This window comes from Vulpes lagopus, chromosome 6 (assembly GCF_018345385.1).
Source record: "Vulpes lagopus strain Blue_001 chromosome 6, ASM1834538v1, whole genome shotgun sequence".
NCBI classification, from domain to species: domain Eukaryota; kingdom Metazoa; phylum Chordata; class Mammalia; order Carnivora; family Canidae; genus Vulpes; species Vulpes lagopus.
Genome location: NC_054829.1, coordinates 133,265,804 through 133,282,179, shown reverse-complemented (window position 1 = coordinate 133,282,179; position 16,376 = coordinate 133,265,804). Strand labels below are relative to the sequence as shown.

General features: G+C 38.9%; 1 protein-coding gene across 7 annotated transcripts in view; it reads left to right on the top strand.

The window, feature by feature from the left end:
* Positions 1–16,376, top strand: part of INPP4B (inositol polyphosphate-4-phosphatase type II B) — a 707,856-nt gene that overhangs the window by 562,725 nt on the left and 128,755 nt on the right. The gene's annotated exons all lie outside the window — the stretch shown is intronic.

The following is a 16,376-nucleotide window of genomic DNA, read 5'->3' as shown; positions in this document are numbered from 1 at the left end:
CATATGCATCAGATACAGCCTCTGACTTAAAGTGCTGAAAACTCTAGTGGGAGATCAAGTTTCACAAATAATAGTAATAAAATAAAATCGGCATTGCAAAAAGTAGGGCTTCTCAACCCTGGCTTCATATTGCAATTACCTTTTGAGCTTTAAAGTGTGTTATCTATGCCAAGGTGTCACCTCAGACAGATTAACTGGAAGTCATGGGAAGGGAGCCCAGGTCTGGGTATGTCTTAAAAGCTTCCCAGGTAAGACTTCCCAGGTAAAGCTTCCCAGGTAAGACCGTAGCTAGAGGGTGATGTAAGTGAACAGTGCTGGGAGAAGACAGGAAGGATGTGGGGACAAACAGGAAGAGTGACACGGATGAGTTGGAACTGAAAAATGGTCAGGTTAGGACCTCAGTTGATCTGTATCGAGAGGAAAGAAAATCTACGCAAAATAATATGTGTTGAGCTAGGAAGGAAAATAGGACAACTCGCTTACTGGAAATTCGTGTTTAAAGAATCTCAGACTCATCAGCAGTTGCCAAACAGAATCAAAGATGGGAGTGAAGCTCTGACAATTTTGACCTGAGAAAACTGGGGCCTGAGGAACATGCAAACAAATAAAACTGAGCATCCTGTAAGGGTTTTCACGCTATAGACAGGAGATTTTTTCTGGGACAAAACCCTCATTGCACGTGTATGTTTATAAACATCCAAAATCAGGATGTTTGTAAGCCAAGTATTCAGTTGTTACATCAGGTTTCTACGAGTTCTGGAGTCCGTGATTTACCTGCAGGCTCTTCAAAGCTTGTGGATTCCTCCCTCGAAATTTGATCCATTCTTTACATTATTGCTCAAAAGAAAGTGGGAAGTTGCCACTTGCATGAAACTTTCCTTAAGGTGGAAAAGCACCCGTGGAAGCCGAGAGCCTCAGAGAGAAGAAGAAGGGCCAGAGAGGGGCAATGTCCACCCTCGTCGAGAATGTGAATTCCCTGTGACCTGCCCCTAGGTTTGGAGTGAACTCGGAACCGCCTCCCTACCAACGACCTAAGGTCACATTCCTGCAGACATGCCCTGGTGTCCCCACCCCGCCCCGCATCTGTTCCAGATTGGAACAGAATCAACATTTCCTACCCCACAGTTTCAGACAGAAGAGAGAGAGGAAAAAAAAAAAAAAATCACTCGGAAAGGCGATAAGAAAAGTGAACTAAAAAAAAAAAAAAAAAAAAAAAAAAGAAAAGTGAACTAAAATTTTACGGACAATTATTAAAAATAATAATAATAATAAATAAATAAATAAAATTTTACGGACAAGACTATTAGACGTTCTCCTTGAGCCTACGACATCCCGAGTCTGTAGTAGAATCTGAGGGAATTTTCCGAAGGAAAGTAGAACATTAATACAAAGAGTTAAGCAGACCAGTCGACCAGTCTTACTTTTATAAGACAATGGTTATGTAATCATATGGCAAACTCTCTGAGGAGAATTTTACTGTTTTAAGGAGAAATACAAGTAGATGTTTCCTCATTCTCTGTTATAAATAGAAGATTTCGGGGCGCCTGGGTAGCTCAGTCAGTTGAACATAAGACTCTTGATCTCAGAGTCATGAGTTCGAGCCCCACCTTAGGCATGGAGCCTGCATTTAAAAAATAGAAGATTTCTTGGATAAAAGGGAAAACATACTGCGTTAGGGAAGGGAGCTCTATGTGGCCTACAGTGTAGCAGGCGTTCAATGGGCCGGAAATGGGAGAACTGGATGCAAATCCTCATACCACTACCTTCGGTTTACATTCTTCTGATCCCATCACTAACCACTGCCTAGTTTGGGGAGACAAAACATAAATTAACATTTTAAGTCAGTAGTATAAAGCTGAGATGTCTAAGCAAAAATGTCTGTTTTCCAACTTATCCCTTTATGTACTTTCTCCAGGAACTAGGCAATAGCTACAAAAATATTTGCTTTAAACCTTTTATTTTCATGCTTAAAACTAAGATTCTCAATTTTTTTTGAAAGAGAATGATTCAGATATATTGAGTAAAAGCAAAAAAAAAAAAAAAAACTGCATCCATGATTTGATTTGGAAAACCTTTGTTTGTTTGTTTTTTTGTTTGTTTTTTTTTCTTCCCCTACTGTAGCGCTTTCTCTGACTCTAGCTTGATCTCTGGATTTCTTTCAAAAATTAGTCTTGTCATTCACTGGAGAGCAGTTTAGCCTGAGATCACAATTCTAATATCTTGTATTCACCAATAGATCCTGCCATATATCTTCTCAGAAATGTTTGGATCTTTCAATTACGTGTATTTTAAATGTTTTTCTATTATTCTCTTAATTTTAATTCTAGTACAGTTAACATACAGCATGATGCTAGTTTCAAGGGTACAGAGTAGTGAATCAGCACTTCCATACACCACCCTGGGCCCATCATGACAAGTGCCCTCCTTAATCCCATCCCCTGTTTTGCCCTCCTCCCACCCACCCGTCCTCTGGTAACCATCAGTTTGTTCTCTGTAATAAAGAATCTGTTTTCTTGGTTTTGTTTCCTAACTTCCCCATATGAGTGAAATCATAGATATTTGTCTTTCTCTGACTGGCTAATTTTGCCTAGCATGATGCTCTCTGTTATCCATGTTATTAGAAATGGCAAGATTTCATTCTTTTTCTGTAGCTGAATAATATCCCACTGAATAAATATACCACTTTTTCTTTATTTATTCATAGATCAATGGATACTTGGGCTGCTTCTATAATTTGGCTATTATTTATAAATAATGGTGCTATAAATGTAAGGGTGCATATATCCTTTTGAATTAGTATTTTTGTTGTTTTGGGGTAAATACCCAGTAGTGTGATTACTGGATCATAGAGTAGTTCTATTTTTAACTTTCTGAGAAACTTCCATCCTGTTTTCCACAGTGGCTGCACCAGTTTGTATTCCCACCACCAGTGCAGGAAGGTTCCTTTTTCTCTGCATCCTCACCACACTTATTATTTCATGTGTTTTTGATTTTAGGCCGTTGGACAGGTGTGAGGCGATAGCTCATTGTGGTTTTGACTTGCATTCCCCTGATGATGAGTGATGTTGAGTATTTTTCATGTGTCTGTTGGGCCCTCTGGATGTCCTTTTTGGAAAAATGTTTGTTCATGTCTTTTGCCATATTTTAACTGAGTTATTTGAGTCTTGGGCTATGTTTATTGGAAAATATAGAAAAGTCAAAAGAAAGATTAAAATTACCCCTAATCTCCTTCCACAACAAGACAGTTACCGGTGGCATACAGGTGTGCTCTCATCTAGTTTGTTTTTGCACATATGATTTACACTTATATCTTTTTCTTCTATAACTTTAAAAATTCAGGATGGCTTAAAATGACTAATTCTTCAAAGTATATCAATTGAATGCTCTACATTGAAAAAAAAATCTCTATGCTTGTAATTCTTTGGAGGTCATGCCCAATCCACCGAAACTAGTCTATTTTAAATTATCGGTCTTACAGGTTATAGCTAAAACTCATGTCGTGTTTACTTCCAAATATATTTTCTTCCCTTTTGGAAAAAAATACTTTATGTCACCAAAAACAAAACAAAACAAAAATCCCCACTTTCTATCACACAGGCCCTATGGAAATAAAGAGTAGGTATTAAGAAAAACCCCGTCCATTCCTTTTTTCTTTTAAACCAGCACCTGGCAGTATGTTATTTTCAAGGAGAGAGCAATTTCATTCTTTGTGTAGATTATAATTTGATTCCTTGGGGGTATTTTTTCTTCCACCTGAGATTTTGTCTTCCTCAGCCCCTCTTAGCGCTCGGCTCAGTTCATCTTTAAGCAAATACAAAGCCAGGTCTGCCAACACTATGTACCAGGCTTTTCTTCTCCATGTGCACTTCCCTGCATGTAGCTAGCTCCATGTACACAACATCAAATCTTTAAGAGAAAGTGGGTTGTTGTTGTTTTTTATCTTTTATACATTTATAGTTTGGAATAGCAAGAAAATAAAATGTGTTTAGATAAAGAGTCATGTTGGGACTTGGACATACTGTACAAACTAAATGATTAGGCTTGCAAGGCACTGAACTACCTGTGATACAAGGGGAATAGGAGGATTTTTTTTCTAAGTTGCGTATGAGCCTAAATGAATTTATCATGCAGTTTTCCTTCTTCTTTATTCTCTTTTTTAACTATACAAAAATGAAATTTGCTTGTAGCACACAAATCTAAAGAATAAAGAAGCGTATGGAGTCAAAAGCCTTCCAAATCCATCATCTCTCCCTACAATAAACCAATTAGGACACTGGCCAAGAGTAGCTCCCTGTGTGATTTCTTCTAGGCATCCAACCATTTGAATTTTCAATCGCTGTGGCTCAGTCCACAAACTTCAGGTTCATGGGAACGTGAACGTTCTTAAATTTTCCATAACTAAGTTTAAGCTTTCTGGCCCCATTCTGGGTTAAGGCAGAAAGTTTCATTTCAGATTTCAGACAATTCATAGACTCCGCTCCCTATTATAGATCGAATCACAGCTTGGACACGTAGTAGCCTTGCGACATTAGTCAAACTGCCTCACTTCTCTATGACTTAGTTTCCTCATTTATGGCGTGGAAATACTGCTTACGTCACAGGGTCGTTCTGAAGATGTGATGACTTCATATACACCAAACATTTTATGGTGGTACCTGGCACATGGTGAGAGCCTAACGGATATTAGCTTTTATTTATGTAAAATATGTAAATGGGTATATTTTCACTCAGAAAAATGTTTTGGCAATGGCTCATTTCAATTCATGAAGATCTCATTTTTTCTTAAAGCTGTGGAGCGCTCTACTGACTGAATGTAGCACGATTCTCTAACCAACACAATATTGATGATCATTTAGGTCACTTCTAATTTTTCGCTATAACCACCTGTGTTTACAGGATATACACTTATTTTTATGTCCCTGAAAACTGTGAGCATTTCTTTTTAATAAACTCCTAACGGTGGAATTTCTTAGCGGAGGTGCTTAAAGTTGAGCGATGTTGCCGTATTTCCCTCCAAAAAAGTTGTATCAATGTGCATAAATCGCCCACAAACTCTTCAGCTTCGGGTTTCTGACACCATCTCTGTGTCAAGCCCAGATGCGGCTCCTGAGGCCCAGACACACGTTGAACCACCGTCTGGCGGACAGCTCTGCCTTAATGGTGTTATTCAGCCCCCAGGGTCAACACATCCGATCATCTCTCAGTCCCTTTCCCTCAAACTTCTCTTGGGAATCTCTTTTTCTGAATACAAGTCACCACCATTCATCCAGATATTCAATTTAGAAACTGGGAATCATGAACTACGTTTCTTCCCTTGCTTCTACTTCCAAAAATAATAATAATAATAATAATCACTTTATCAGTTCTACCTTCTTTTTTCTATGTGTTCTGAAAGGCGATAGATGATAAATTCTGTAAAAATAGCCTAGTTTAAAATCTGATTCAGTATGAGTAATGCAATAGTGACTTTAACATTTCAGTTGCTGACGTTTTTCCAATCACCTACCCAAAAACTTGTGAAGCCAAGTGTGATCTGAAGCACAGGCAAGAAGTACGGTATGTAGTGTGACAGTTCAGAATTCTTAAAAATTAAATCTTTCCTTTAAAGAAATGACTTTAATTGTAAACGAGAATAAGTTTGCTGAATGACCTAGAATTTCTAGTGATTATAAACCTGGTGAAGAGAAAAATGTCTAAAATGATAAAACAGGGGCAGCCCGGGTAGCTCAGTGGTTTAGCACCTGCCTTCAGCCCAGGGAGTGACCCCAGGGTCCTGGGATCGAGTCCCGCATGGGGCTCCCTGGATGGAGCCTGCTTCTCCCTCTGCCTGGGTCTCTGCCTCTCTCTGTGTGTGTCTCTCATGAATAAATAAATAAAATCTTTAAAAAAAAAAAAATGGTAAAACACATCATCAGTCCTAATTTGGGGATTTCAGGAAGCCACTTTACTTCTCATCCTTCCATCTCTTTGGGTGGCGGATTACTTTTTAAATCATTAAATTGTTAGAAATGAGTGGCTAAAATCTTGAGATTTTTAAGGAAAGACCTCTAAAGTATATCATCACTATGTCTCAGGAAGATAATTTGTATAACTTGACTTTACAATTAAATGTTTTAATATCACAGCTATGGAAATATGACTTCTGGTTTTATCTGGGAAGAAAAGTCAATCAACAGGAAAATTAAGACATAAAAGATATCATATGAAATCTAATAAGCAAATTACAGAAAGGAGCCTTTCTTACTTAAAAAACTAGGTAAAAGATAATATGGTTTGAAGACTTATTTTCTGCAAATCAGGAGTTGTATTTCTCGTTCATTGTAAACTGGAAAAAAAAAATTTAAATCGCGACACTGTTACATCATTTCAACTAGTATGGATTTAATCCAAAGAAGAACTTTTGTACTCAGGTGAAACACTGAATAACATCCGGCGTGTTTTAAAAGCTCTCTATTAGCTTATATATTTAATACCCATTGTCTCAAAGGCACCAAACAACGGAAAAGAAAGTCATATACAAGTAAATTCCCAGAAGATAAAAGACACTGCATTTTCCAGAGCTTTAAAATAGTAAAAGTACTAACTTAGAAAGACTATGTTTGGGATCTGTGTCATGGAAGAAATCATACGACTGGCTTATGTAACATGAGAAGATAATTTTTCATTATTTTCAATAATATTGAAAAGTTATTGAAAAATCTTTGATAGTTGGTACTATTATTGAAAAATAATTTATTATTAAATTGAAAAATCTTTGATAGTTGGGACTTTGAACAACTCAGTGCCCCCTCCCTTGTCATGAAGTTGTTTTAATGAGTAGTTATTGCCGTGAGTCTGTTGGAGGAGAAAAATGGCTTAGCCTAGGGTGGTGTCAGCATAGATACAGAAACGGACTTTGGTTCCAGAGCTACTTGGAGGGTTTAGATCTTGGGTGTTTGGAGCGGGAAAAATCCAGAGATATCACGAAAGGCTCTCCACTATCTGTGCAGCACACAGGTGTGTGGTGATGCCATTCATTGTCCTTGGCTCAAAAATGTCAAAAGCTTAGAGAACCTGGGAGTAAGGGAGAGGGAGATGGAGGAAGGGGAGGGGTAGGAGAGGAGAAGAGAAATGGGAAGAAGGGAGGTGGGAAAATGAGGAGAGGGGAGGCAGGAGGGGGAGAGAGGAAGGATGGAAGAGTGGGCAGGGCAGGAGCCAAATCTGAAGGGTATTTGTTGGTTGTATGAAGTCCTTGCAGCTCATCCTGCAGACTGTGGGGACTCACTGACAGGTTTTTGTCTGAGGATTACTAAGAGGATCAGATTTGTATTTTTAACCACAGTGAAAGACTGAAGAAGAGCAAACAATTAAGTCATTATAATACTAATGGAAAGAGGAAATGGGTGACTATGGAGTTAGATATTTATAGAGTTTAAATCCAACTGCATGAATAGTGAGGGAGAGAAAAGGCCCCATTGAGGGCCTCTAGTACTCTGGTTTATGTGACTGGGTAAATGCACAGGTTTCTGGGAAAGAGAGTACGGGAAATAAGCCATTGGCTTCCATTGCTTGGTTAATCGAGTTAGTTGTGTATATTCAATATGAGAAGAAGTTTTGGGAAACAAGAAAATCATTTGGTTGAATCTGTGCTTTTTTTTTTTTCCAATTAAAGCATCTTTTAAATGTTGGAACCAACAGAGAATCTCAGAGATCACAAATTCCCCTATTTACTTTATTGAAAACAAATCATAGAATACTGAGGTCCAAAGATTAAGTCACCCGTACAGGTAAGGACAGGTCCAGAGCTAGAAAATTAGACTTCTGTCCTCACTCCCAGGTTCCTTCATGTCCATTCATCCTCATGCAATCAGTAGATATTTGACACAAAACATAGGCTCCTAACAAATGAACAATGTTAGTTCTAACTAATAATGTAAGTTATAGACAACCTTCCAGAATCAATTTTGCTGCCCACCACATAGAAATGTAAGAAAAAAAAAAAAAAAGTCGGTCCATTCAATTCTTTATGGGCTTTAATGAGAATATAATTTTAAGAGAAAATCACTCCACTTGTGCAATTACAAAAAAATGCATGCATCGATATGGTGGTTAACACGCAGATCAATGACTATTTTCATCTGCCTGAAAAAAAAAATCTGCCTGAAATTGCTCTGTCAGTAAAAATATTTCTAAGATGTTAGCTTTTTTTGGTTCTTTAGAAAATAGCCCTCCCAAAGACACCTCAGGAAAACCAGTTATTTAGGATGTACCTACAATCAAAATAATAAGAAAATGGTAAACTTTTCAAAGATGATCATAGATTCTATTCATCATAGGAAAATACTAGAAACATCCTGAATGGATGAATAAGCGCTCTTTGCCCACTAGAGTAGAGCACTATGCAGTCATTTCAGTTCGTGTGTGGATTATGAGGCATGTAGAGATGCAGCGGTTTGGTGCCGCCTGCAGCCTGGGGTATGATCCTGGAGACCCGGGATCGAGTCCCACATTGGGCTCCCTTCATGGAGCCTGCTTCTCCCTCTGCCTGTGTCTCTGCCTCTCTCTCTCTCTCTCTCTCTCTCTGTGTCTATGAATAAATAAATAAAATCTTTGAAAAAAATTATTTAAAAAAATAAAAATAAATAAAAATTTTAAAAAATGTACCTGAAAGAAAACATGAAATTATATATACACAGAAGACGTGAATTTAAACACGGGCGAATGTTTTGGAAAGGATAGCAAGTTTTATGTGGAGTGATGTGGATGCATGCAGGCAGAGCTCTGGTTCTTGTAGGATACTTTTGTTTTCTATCTCTCTTCCTTTTTATTTAGTTGTAGAACAAGAGAAATGTCTTTGTAAAACCTTTTTTTCCACTTCTTCTTCCAGCAAACATGGACAACTAGGTGACATGAGGAAAAATTCCCAACGACAAAATACATAGAAAGTTAGATGCCATGTGACATCCTTTGTCACCGTGCCCTGTGACATTGCTTGTAAATGAATGTCCGACCTCTCAAGAGTGTAAGAGCCACGGTACTGAGTGACTAGTAAGCAAGCTCGGAAACTAAGGCTCCCAAAGGATATTTAAATTTGTATGGCCTAGTGGGAAGGAGACTGAGGTTTTAAAAAAAAAAAAAAAAGGGATCCCTGGGTGGCACAGCGGTTTGGCGCCTGCCTTTGGCCCAGGGCGCGATCCTGGAGACCCGGGATCGAATCCCACGTCGGGCTCCCGGTGCATGGAGCCTGCTTCTCCCTCTGCCTGTGTCTCTGCCTCTCTCTCTATCTCTCTGTGACTATCATAAATAAATAAAAATTAAAAAAAAAAAAAGTTATCAATTCCCTGTTTTTCTCTCTACCAGCCCTGGTTTCTTGGCATTTCGAGGACAGGCATCCTCGTTCTCATCCGCGGATTATCTTGCTGAGTCCCTCTGGGCTTTCACTTTCCTCAATGCATTCACCCAGTAGCAGTCATTAAATATTTGTTGAAAGCGATTTACTGTGAGATGGTTTTCAGATTCTTTCTTTAGTCTAATCTGTGTTATAAAATAGAATCCTTACATCTTCCCTAATGAGCTTGGTTTTAATCGGAAGATGAGAATATCCTTGATTATATTTTATTTAAATATTTATAGGCTGTACCTACCATTATGTTACTACATAAAAGATGTTTCCCGTGTTAGTTATTGTATTATAATTTTTCCAGATTTAGAAGTCGGCCAAATTGTATTTGTGAAGTAGTAAAACATAATTGAGAGTTCAAACTGTGTGATAATATTCCATTGTATACATAATACCCACCATTTGCTTCAACGTGGATGGAACTGGAGGGTATTATGCTGAGTGAAGTAAGTCAATCGGAGAAGGACAAACAGTGTATGTTCTCATTCATTTGGGGAATATAAATAATAGTGAAAGGGAATATAAGGGAAGGGAGAAGAAATGTTGGGAAATATCAGGAAGGGAGACAGAACATAAAGACTCCTAACTCGGGGAAACGAACTAGGGGTGGTGGAAGGGGAGGAGGGCGGGTGTTGGAGGGGAATGGGTGACGGGCACTGAGGTGGACACTTGACGGGATGAGCACTGGGTATTTTTCTGTATGTTGGTAAATTGAACACCAATAAAAATTAATTAAAAAAAATAAAAATAAAAATAAAAATAGAATTCAAATATAAAAAAATAAATAAAATAAATAAAAAAAATAAAAATTCTTTGATGAAAGGAAAAAAAAAAACTGTGTGATAATAAAAACCTGGGGTTAAGCCCTGGTCTTTCTTTCCTTACGTACTCGTTGTGTGATCCAAGACAAGTTACTTAAGCTGCCCAAGCTTCAACTTCCATATCTGTAGAAGGAATAGTATTTGCTCCTGAGAGTGTTGTCAATATTAAATAAAATAATCTCTAAAAAGCATTTAGCAAATCTCTAGTCCTATAGTATAGATCAGTGATCATTAGCTATTAAAATGAGAGAGATTTGGATTATTAGTGTAAATTCCACAGTATAAATTTGCTGTATGAGAAACCCTCCATGAAAACATCTTTAGGCTGAACAGGGGAAAGAACTGAAATGGCTCTTAAATATACTTTCTGCTTCCTTGTGTTCTTATTCCAGACTCATAATCACCAACACGATAATATCTAGAAACAGTTGCCTACTTCTGCCCAGCTTTATTAAGCTATAATTGACAAATAAAAATTATGTATTTAAAGCATACACCATGTAATTATGTATTTCATATATAATTGTTATATATTTGTGAAATTATCACCACAATCAAATTAATCTACCCATCATCTCAGTTATTATTTCCTTGTCTTCATCTTCATCTCTGTCATGTTCTTTTTGTGTGTGTGTATGTGGTGAGAACACTTAAGATCTATCCTTTAGGCAAATTTCAAGTATACAGTACAGCATCGTTAACTATTATGGTGCTATACATTATCTCAGAACGTACACATCTTGCATAACCAAAATTTTGTACCCTTTGACTAACATCCTCCTATTTTGCCCCCCACCCCCGCCCCCCCGCCCTGGCAACCACCATTCAGCTCTCTGCTTATGTACTATAATTTGCATACCTTGGAACTGACCTATTTTAATTGTACAATTCATGATTTTAGGTAAATTTACAGAGTTACGCAGTCATCATCACATTCTAATGTTTAGGATATTTTCGTCCTGCAAAAAGTTCCCATTTGCAGTTAAGGAAATCTTTACTTTGACAGTGTATTTGGGGGTGGTTCCTATTCTTGTACTTGATCTTACTCTATATTAGACATGTAAACGGATAAGGTCCAGGATGGAGCTGAAAAGTTTTTGAGATGAGAAGGGATCAGGGGACCTGATTTGGGTGTTAATCACATTTTCACAGAGGACTGAGCATGAAAATACCAGAAGCTATACCGGGTACAAATAGAAGTGACCAGACAGTTGGAAGTTAGCAAAGGAATCAGGACAAGTGAATTCAGGAGAAATGGAAATAGGCAATGGAGGGCAGGGAAATCATACTGGACTTCATTTAAAGGTAATATAATTAAGCCTGGACGTTTTTTTAATAGGGTAAGAATAGGGCTAAAGAAAGGTATATGGAAAAGAGGTGTTAATGGTCAAGAAATGGCAGAAAAGGGGGATAATAGGAGCCTCTGTGATCAGAGACAATAGGCAAATTTCCTTTGAGGTAAGTTGAGCTGAAATGAATTTTAGGATTTTTCCTTCTTGATTAGCATCACCTGTCACAGTGCTAATAAATAGCAGAATCAACCGTGTTGTTCCAAACATTGATTCTAAAATTTCTATGAAACCGGTATTTCTTTCTTTTTTTTAAAAAAAGGTAGTTTCAAAGATAAACATTAATTCAAGCTTCGATCATGTAACTAATTTAATTATATAAGTGAAATCCATAGGAGGTAAATAAAGCAAATAACATTTTCCTTCGAGTTATTTTCTCTAAAGCCATTAATTCTGACAAAAATTGGAAAGGATGCGTGGGGGAAAGCAGAGAGTTATGTTTTTCACCTTCTACAGTTTCATGAAACACATTGTTAAACCCTGCGAAGCCAAAAGGGTATATTCAAGTGCACTAAGGTGTAAATTTTCATTTATTATCCACATAGTTTTCTTCTCAGTTAGAACTGAGAGAGTGCCTGTCCCTCCCTCTGGATTCAAGAGATCGTTTTTTTACAAGTAGTGCTTGAGTTGAGAAAGAGTAAGTGGAAACAGTCCTTAGATTTTTCTCTGGAGATTTGGTTCTGCCACAGGAGCAGAGGCACATGATTCTTTTTTCTATGTTCCTCAACCCTCATCCCCTCCTCCCTGATCTTTTCCTTCCCTTTTCCCTCCCGTTCTCTTCTTCGTTTCTAATCTACATCCTTCCATGACTCTATTTACCAAAATAGTGGTTTAGTTGGACACATAGGTTAAGGGGTGGAAGATGCAGTGGCCCGGGGGAGGAAAGGGCAAGCCCCAAGGTCTGGATGTGGGCAGGGAGTGAGGGAAGAATTGGTTTATGTCTTTCTCCTCGCCTGCCCCCTGCCTCCTTCACCCCTAAGCATAAGTCAAGGATTTCAATATTTTAGAATAAGAACAGAGATGAGAAGAGCAGTTTGTAGGGTAGAAGATGATGGTGGCTTGCACCTGGGTTGTTGCAGTGAGTATGGAAATAAATGGTTGGATTCTACTTATTTTTGGAAGGAAAACGCAGAATCGTCCGGGGGAAAAAAATGGACAAAGGTATAGAGGTAGGGAAGAGACGCACATCGCCTCAAAAGGACTTGCCGTGCACTAAGATGGGAAAGTGTCTAGAAGGAGCTGGTTGTTGAGGACGAGGAGCAGAGAGGGAGCCCAGTTTGGGGCACGGTGATTTGGAGCTGTGAGGAGGAGGGCTTTTGTTTTTAATTAGAGTTCTGGGAAAAGGCTAGAGTTGTGAATTTGGGCATCATCACAACTGAAGTATTTAAGCCACAAGATTAAATGAAATTACTTAGGAAGGGCATGGGAACTAGAAAAAGGTAGTGCCCCAAGGAGTGAGCTTTGGAGGTGCCAGCACTAGAGGATGGGAGCTGAAGGAGGACCAGCAGAAAGCCATTCGGATGAATAAGTACTCAGAACATGCGATCACTGTTTTATTTTTTTTTAAATTTTTTTTTTTTATTTACTTATGATAGTCATACAGAGAGAGAGAGAGAGAGAGAGGCAGAGATATAGGCAGAGGGAGAAGCAGGCTCCATGCACCGGGAGCCCGACGTGGGATTCGATCCCGGGTCTCCAGGATCGTGCCCTGGGCCAAAGGCAGGCGCCAAACCGCTGCGCCACCCAGGGATCCCTCGATCACTGTTTTAGTTGTACTTTGATTAGCAATTAGAGTTTATGAATACTAATGTTATCTCACTTTGTGCTTTACTTTTCTTTACAACTCCAAAATAAGACACCTCTGATAACAACACACACATGCCCCTGTGAGTTATAGGTGTGTGTGTGTGTGTGTGTGTGTGTGTGTTTTCTAATTAAATTGATATATAATTCAATAGAGGCGTATTTAAGTGTGTAGATGTACAGGAGTATACCTTAATTCACTATTTCATCAATAGAAAGATATTACAAAATGAATTTCAATTTTCATTATCCATGATTTGCTATATTATTTACATCCTATATATATATATATATATATATATTTTTTTTTTTTGTCCAGGCAAATGCTTTTTCTTTCTTCTGGTTTTGTCTGATTGATAGTTGGTTCTAAGTGTTTGGATTCAGTTTAAATTTCAGACCACTGTAAAATAGAGTTTGGCTATATTCTTTTTATCTCAATAATTAAATTATACTCATGACTTTCCATTTAAGAAGCTATAACTATTAAAATATATGACATGTTTAAAGAGTAAAGCACTGAATAGGTAAAGGAAATTTATGTACACTTAAAATTATTTTGTGGGTGGTGATATTTTTTTTCCCATACCATACTATTTCATCCTGGACGTCAACATTGGCTTTTATTGTGGAAAATGAATCTTTCTGCCTCACTAGGTAAGATGCTCATCGTTAAATGACCTAACCGGGAGAACCAGTGCCTGCTATGTAACTTGGATCCAGTGGAGACGGACTTAGGAGCAGGGGCAGGGGCTGTGGGAGTGTCCCACGATGGAGACTGGGGAAGAGGAGGAAGAGGAAAGGGAGTATGATGAAAACTGAAGGGCGGCAGCATGAGGAATGAGAAGGGAAGTGAAACAACCTGTGCTAGATACACAGATGGAGTCCAAAGCTAGTCTTGTAAAGGGTATCATGGAAATCAGACGAACTCAAGCACGAGGAACTTGAAACGTAGTTAGAACAAGGAGAAGGACTTTTTATCAGAGTCCTTGTGTAGCGAGATCAAGATTTAGAGGAGATTTGCAGCCAGAAGTGCTCAGCTGTGCCTCCGCCTTGGATTTCCCAAGGGGGTCGTAACAAATGCTACAACCCTACAACCCGCTGAAGCCGAATCGTTTAGTCTTGCCAGGGAATCTGCATTTTCTAAATAAACACCGGGCCCTCTCCTCATCCCCAAGTGATTCACATGCCTGCTAAGATTTGAGGACCACCGAACTAGCGATAGGGAAAGAACGTACAAGAAATAAATCTTGAAAAGGCCTGCAGTAGACGCAAACGGAGAGGAATTCTAAAGGAATTGCAGAGTAAGGCCTATGTGGGAAAAAAAATAATGAAGGTGGGGCACCTTGGTGGCTCAGTCGGTTGAGCGTCAGACTGTTAGTTTCTGCTCAGGTCCTGATCTCAGAGTCCTGGGGTGGGAATTCAAGCCCCACCCAGGGCTCTGTGCTCAGCCAGTCTACTTGGAATTGTTTCCTCCTCCCTCCTCCTCCCCCTCTGCCCCTCATCCTGCTCTTACACCTTGAGTGCACACATACTCTCTCTCTCAAATAAATAAATAAATAAATAAATAAATAAATAAAATCTTTAAAAAATAATAATGATGGCCGTAGGTACCGTTCAGGAATAAAGTAACGGGGAACTTGCAGGAAGTATGACGTGAGTACAGATGGAAGGCAATGGTGACAGGAGTCAAAGGAATGCATGGGATTGCATGGCGAGAGGGCAGCCGTGACCCCCTCGGAGAGGTCAGCTATGGGAAGAGAAAGATGGAAGATCACACGTGGCCCTGAGAACTCTGCTCTTGAGCTAAGCCGGGGGAGGCCTGTGGGCACAGAGGAGCGCAGCCGTGGCGAGGGGCCACCAAGCAGCTCCTGCACGTTACAGGTCTGTGGTTAAGTCTCTCTCTGCTGTCGAGGAGGAGCTGGCTATCAAACACCATCCCCACCCCATGGCCCACCGAGATCTTTAGATAATCATTTTCTTTGCAAAAATGGCACGGCGTGGTTTCATTTCCTAGTCCACCGTGTCTTACAGAGAGATGAGTAAGGGGACACCGCAGGCTGTGATGTTTGTCTGGGGCCTTAGCACACTCCCCCATGAGATCAGATGAACCAGAAAAAGTTAAGATAACTGGCAGGGACAATTGTTTTCCTTCTCCTCCTCACCATTGTTCTTTGTTCATTTCCTTTAATTTGCATTGCAATATGCATAATAAGTAGTTAAGTTTTATTTTTAGGCTCCCACTTCTGAAACGTGAAAGTCTGTAAGTGCAAAATTAAGAGCAAATTCTCCTGTCGCACAGTAGCAACGTGTTTCTGAGCTTTCACAAGCCTGTATCCCTCCTCAGCTTCTTGTCCTATCTCCTGAATAGTCCAAGCAACCAAGGATGTTTCTTTTAATCATTGCGATAAACAAATAAATAAGATAATAGGAATATTCATTGTATGTTTACAAAAAGAGTGTGGTCTTCCTGCAGAAACTGATCCTTTCCCCTAAAAATCATTAGTGTAAATGGAGAGGGAGGGAGAGTGCTCCCTAAATGTTAATTTTTCTTACTGGATTCTAAGATTTGTAAATAAGAAATGGAATTATGGGGATTTTAATAATTTAACTGGTAAGTGTAGAGAAAATACTCAATAAATACTCAACACAGGTTGCAAGGTGTACCTGAAAAATGCTTTGATAGCCGGATGCAAAGGGATGTAAGCAGGTGCTGCACCAGCCGTGTCAACTTGCCCATTCTTTCTCTTTGGCTGATATTTTGCTGGTTTTTTTCCCTTCCCTGCTGAAATGCCTCCTTTGTCTCTCTTAATCCAAAGATTCCTTCATTCCATGGAATCCTAATCCTCATAACCCTCATAGTATGCTTGACCAATTCATAGGTGATGATTATAAAAGTCAGTAATTCTTCAATTAGTGATCAATTTTAGATTTTTTTTTTTTAAGTTAAATGAGAAACCACTGGGAACAAAATGGGTAGTGGGATAGTGATACGATAGCACAATGACATTGTTATGCTATAGATAT